Source organism: Sminthopsis crassicaudata, chromosome 2 (assembly GCF_048593235.1).
Source record: "Sminthopsis crassicaudata isolate SCR6 chromosome 2, ASM4859323v1, whole genome shotgun sequence".
Lineage (NCBI taxonomy): Eukaryota > Metazoa > Chordata > Mammalia > Dasyuromorphia > Dasyuridae > Sminthopsis > Sminthopsis crassicaudata.
The window spans coordinates 4,593,182-4,598,937 of record NC_133618.1 but is presented as its reverse complement, the minus strand read 5'-3'; the positions used below and the strand labels follow the sequence as shown (position 1 = coordinate 4,598,937).

At 45.4% G+C, this 5,756-nt stretch overlaps 1 pseudogene; it reads right to left on the bottom strand.

The window, feature by feature from the left end:
* Window positions 1–1,223: 1,223 nt before the first annotated feature.
* Window positions 1,224–2,712, bottom strand: LOC141553095 (tripartite motif-containing protein 43-like; annotated as a pseudogene).
* Window positions 2,713–5,756: the final 3,044 nt, after the last annotated feature.

Genomic DNA, 5,756 nt, shown 5'->3' with positions numbered 1-5,756 from the left:
TTGCATTTCTCTATTCAAAAGTGATTTAGACAACTTCATCCATCCATCCATCCACTTTTCAAAATCATGAGGGACTATTTTTGCAAGTGAATACAACATTTATGAAACAAGTGCAAAGTATTGTGTAACTTTTGGATACACAAATAAAGAAGACAGATCTTGCTCTTAAGGAACACACATCCTAATGTGGGTAGGGGATGCAGAGAGGGAAGAAAAGAACACTTAGGGAAGGTTTTAGCTGCTAATGAGAGGGAAAGGTCCTATGACCCTCGGGGTACATTGAGAAAGCAGATGCTAATGCTTTAACGTCATTTCCATGGATAAAATCATAGTATTGCTTGATAATGCTAAGGACTTTTGATGGCAAAGACTTTTAATTCTGAGTCTCAGTTGTTGTGGTTGTGTCCAGAGCAATTGAAAGGCTATGTGTCGACAGAGTCTGCTTCCCAGGAGGAGGGTTGCAGATACTGGATTGGAAATTGTTAGTCCTAAATTTCTTGGGTTCCAGATCTTGGGCTTTATCCATCAGAATCTGAGGCACTCAAGATGAAGGGACAGTCTGATCTGCCTCATATATGTTGCCTCTCATTTTCCCCACCAGGTACTTGATAATTCTCGGCTTTCCCTCCCTTGTGGCTGGCAGTTGGTTGGCTAATTGTGAGAAGGTCTGTTCCCTTCATCATGCTTATGGCCGTGAGGGCTAGTCTAGAAGCAATAATTTTGGTCTGGTAAGCGTAACCTTGTCTAATCTATCTAGGCATAGATACTTAAAACTGTGTAACTGGGTAATTCGGGTTACCCTCTTTGCTTCATGTCTATAATCTATAAAATCTACTAAATGATTAGGGAAGGAAAGGGCACATCAGTTTCTCTAACAAGAAAAATCTCAAATGTGGTCAGTCCGAAGTGAATAAAATTAATGAAGAACAACAAAAATACAAGTCAAATAAATACTAGATATTTTCTTCATTTTATATTAAAGAAAGCAAAATGGAAAGTTGACTACAATTCAAGGGGAATGTTTTGCAACATGTTGAAATCTATGGCCATTGTAGTGCTATAAATTCTAAGAGGAAATGAAGCATAAAATTACAGGACCAGATTGCTCAGGTATGATTTCCAGTAATTGAGGAAATATTGACATTGTTAAAAAAAAATACCTGAACGTAGCATAAAAGAATCCAAAAGAGTGGGGATTGAACCCCTCAACTTTCAGGGTGGAAAGTCTAGTCTCCAGTTGCTAAGCAGGGAGACTCTTGTTGAAAGGATAGAGTGAACACAGAAAAGGAGGAGTTGAGAACTCCCTGGAGAAATGATCATGGATAGGAATAGCAGCAAGCTCCAAGATGAGAGCCCACTGCACACACAGTCATGGGACCAGGCTTTGTTCCTGGAAGTGGGGGGCCAGGGGAAAAGATGGGCTGGACGGGGTCTGTGAAGGGAATAGAATGGAATTTATAAATAAGGGAACTTTGGAGTACATTGTAAAAGGCCAGAGTCCCAGGGGAATATTCCAAGAACACCCCAACCCGAGGTAGAGGGCCTTTGATTCGATGGTTCAGTGGCCCAGGATAGGTCTGTAAATAGTATTCTCCTTCTTTCTTGACACAGCGAAGCAAGAAAGCAAAGTCACAGGAGTCCATGTCCCTGGCCCTTTTCCTCCTCAAGTAGGGGGTGTAGATCCCCAGGACCCACTGAGGCAGTTGAGTCACATCCACCTCCCAGTACTGACTGCCCGAGCTGAAGGCTTGCCCAGCAAGCACAGCATGGCAAGAAGGGTCCTCAGTCTCCTCTGGCCAGTCCTCTCTAGCCTTGGCACTCTTGAGGTCCTCAGAAACAGAAACACAGGAAGCAGCTGATGTGGCGTCCATGGTGAGGTCCACTCGGAATCTGTGGAGCATCTGGATCAGGCCAGGGATGGGATATTCTCTCAGTTCTGGGGTGACAGCCTTGGCCCTTTGGGCCAACACAGCCTCGCTCCTCCCCAGCAGCTGCTTGGCATCTTGCAGCAGATCCAGATTGGCTTGGTGGCCCGCTTCCTGCAGCTCTTGCATGAGTTCCTGTAGGCTCTGTATGTGCTGGGAGAGTCTGTCCTGGCTGGCCTTCTGGTCTTGCCTCATCCTGTCAAGGCATCACTTCTCTTCCTCCATCAGTAACTGGTGAAGTTGGAAGAATTCTCCCCTGATTATCCAGTCCCAGTCAATAGCAGGTCTCTTCACCTGAGCAAGAAGTTGCTCACCTTCCTCCAGATGTTCCTCCAAACGACTGTGAATGTGCTGAAGCTCCCTTCTGTTATTTGTCAGCAGCCTCTTGCACGGGGGCGATTTTGTGAGCCCCATGCTCTGGGCTTTCAACACATGTCACACACAGGGCTGTCTGGTCCTCCTCACAGAACAGCTTGAAGAGTTTCTTGTGAGTGACACACTGGCTCTGTCCTTGAGTGCTCTGCAAAATCTTGGAGCTGAGCTCTTTGCCCAGCTCAGTCAACTCTGCTAGGCGCCAGTTCACCAACTGGAGTTCCCTGCCCTGGGAAACTTGCCTGCATTTGGGACAGGAGAAAGTTGGGGCTCCAACTCTCCAGCTGGAGGAGAGACAAGCTTGACAAAAACTGTGCCCGCACCCAATGGTGACAGGCTCACAGAAGTAGCCCCTGCAGATGCTACAGGTGATCTCACTCTGCAGTTCCTGCAGAAATTTCACAATAGCAGCCATTCTCTCTCTCTCTCTCTCTGTCTCTCTCTCTCTGTCTCTCTGTCTCTGTCTCTCTCTCTCTCTCTCTCTCTCTCTCTCTCTCTCTCTCTCTCTCTCTCTCTCTCTCTCTCTCTCTCTCTCTCTGTCTCTCTCTCTCTCTCTCTCTGTCTGTCTGGTGTGCAGCAACCAGAAGAAGAGACTTCCTTGACACTGAAGGCAGAGCTGAGCACAACTCTCAATGGGAGTCCTTCTGTGGGAGGAGGTCTCTTTTCTGTAGAATCTTTTCCTCTCAGAGCAGGTTTCTTGGGCAGCTTTTGGAGCCTCCAGCCAAAGCGAAAGTAGAATCTCCAATCCTCTTCTTCCCTAATCCTGGCTCGGAGTCTCTTCCAGCCTTGGTCCTTATCCCAATCCAGAATGCTCTTCAGACTCAATGTTGCCTCTTTTTATCCTCCCAGAGAATGGCCTTGTGGGTACTCCCAGGGGCTGATGGGAACTCCTACAACCAATGAACTTGGTCCTTTTAAAGGTGTCAAGTCCTTTAAATGTGTAAACTCCTATTCAGAAGTCTAAAGGTGTAAACTCCTTTTCAAGGTTTAAGTGTTAACTCTGAGCTAGAAAATTGTTTAGACAACCTGAATTAGCACTTAATAATCCTAACATCTCCCCTTTCTTTTGATTTAGAACACAGGGTGCTCATGACCTTGAAACAGGTAGACATAAATCCATCAATATGGAAGATATTACACATAATTACATAAGGACATGGTAACATAACACACAAATAACATGATCAAATAATCATCAATTGAGAATTTAGACATGTCCATAAGTCCATTGTCCATTAGTTAATGTGCCAGAAATCCAATAATTCCTGCACTCTTTTAAAGTCCTATGATAGTCTTCATCAACAATTTTTCATCTCAAGGATGCCATGCTCACAGTTCCTATCTTCATTTAATAAGGTTACACTTCCGAAATTAAAGTTGAGTGAAGATTTCCAATGGCTTTGTGTCCTTCAGCTTTCCTCTCTTTAGATTTGGTTAACGAGTCAACTTCTGCTCATATTTCACTAAATTCGGGTTTAGAAATAGAATCACAAAGGCTGCATGGCCACTTACTGGGAATGTTACAGGGGGCTTCTTTCTCCCCAGCATCCGAGCTCCTCCCAATTCAAAATCTCTGAGTCTATTACCATTATGAGAGGAGGGAGGGAATTAGGAGCCAGTGTGGTGAGCACAAGAGTGAGGGGGCTTTAATGCTGCCTGTACTACCTGGGTGCCTTGAGGCTAATCACTTTCCTTCTGGGAGCTTTTTCATTGACAAAAGTGAAGAAATTCAACTCTGGGGTCCTTCTAGCTCTCTTATCTACATATGGCACTTGTGAGTCATTGAACTAGAACCCAGGTTTCACTTCTAGTCCTGTGGTTTTTCCATCAGATACCAGGCACAAAAATCAAGGTATCCTCCCCACCCCCATCATATTCAATATCACAAAATGAAGAAGAGAGTGAGGAAGTGAAGGGATTGTATTCACAAGGGAATATAAGAGAGAGAGAGAGAGAGAGAGAGAGAGAGAGAGAGAGAGAGAGAGAGAGAGAGAGAGAGAGAGAGAGAGAGAGAGAGAGAGAGAGAGAGAGAGAGAGAGAGACTGAGACAGGGAGGGGCAGGGAGGGAGACAGAGACAGAGACAGACAGAGACAGAGATAGAGGCAGGGAGGTGGAGGGAGGGAGAAGGAGAGAGAACAAAGAATGGATGGAAGGAGAGAGATGGAGAGAGTCAGAGACAGAGAAAGTGAGAGAGGGAAGCAAAGGGGAAGAGGGAGAAGGAGAAGAAGGAAGGAGAGGGAGAAGAAGAGAGAGATATAGTCAGAGACAGAGAGAGAGAGAACAGGAAAGGGAGGAGGAGGGAGAGGGAGAGGGGGAGGGAGGGGCAGAGAGTTGCAGGGAGGGAAGGACAGAGACAGACAGAGACCAAGACAGAGAGACAAAGAGAGAGGTGAGGGAAGCAGAAAGGGAGAGCGAGAGACTAGAACAGAAAAGGGGGGGAGGAGCAGAAAGGACAGAAAGACTTCAGAAACAGAGAATCTCTATCAGATTGACTAAGAAGTGAATGACAAAGAATCACTTTAATTGAAAATGTCAGTTGGCCAAAATACACGACTGACCTCTTAACCAAGTTTCACTGGAACCTGTTCTCCTTCTCATTTGACCCACCTTCCCCCCCTCCTTGAGCTCCTAGATTCCTGCCTTTCCAGAACTAAACCTTTAGATAAGAAAGGCTGCCTCTGGGTGGTTTTCCACCTCCCCTCACAACTGACAAGAGACTTTCTGGGAAGTCACTGAGCCAGCCTCCTCCTAGACCCTCTGTTTAGACTCAGTGGCTGAGCACCTCCACCAGAAAGGAAGATGTGGTCTCGGTGACAGTATCCAGATTCCCTTTAAGCGAAGCAAAGATAGGACCCAGCAATACTTTCCACAACTCCCCAGAGCCCCATACTGCCCCAGCCCAACTCCATCTCTGGAAAACTGTTTAAAATCCCAAGCCTCCACTTCCTCTCTGTGGCTGTTTCGCTTTTAGCTCTGGTCTATTCAAAGTCTAAATCTCCAAATCCTGGGGATTGGAGACTCATCTGAGGATGTCAGGGAGCTCACTTTAATCATATATTTGAAGGGTTGTCGTGTTCAAGTGAGATTAGGCCTCACAAATGTAAGATGGATGAAATGGTCAAACATCAGTTTGTTTGAAAAAAGATTAGGGGGAGTTAGATTTTTGAAGGGCTGTCCTACCAAAGAGGGATTATACTTCACAAGTACAAGTACATGGAGGGGGGGAGGGAATGGTTAAACATTCTGGGAATTATCTGTGGTGGGCTAGAAAGAGATGGTTAGATTCAACTGATCATTTGGGAGAGGAATAAATCTAATCACAGAAAAGTTGAGTGTGTTTCTCAGGATCACACAGTGAGTATGTATGTAAGGTGAGATTTGTTATCCTACTGAATTCCCCTCCCCTTTCTGGGGTAAATATTCTCATTTTCTTCAACTAATTCATTTAGAATGGAATC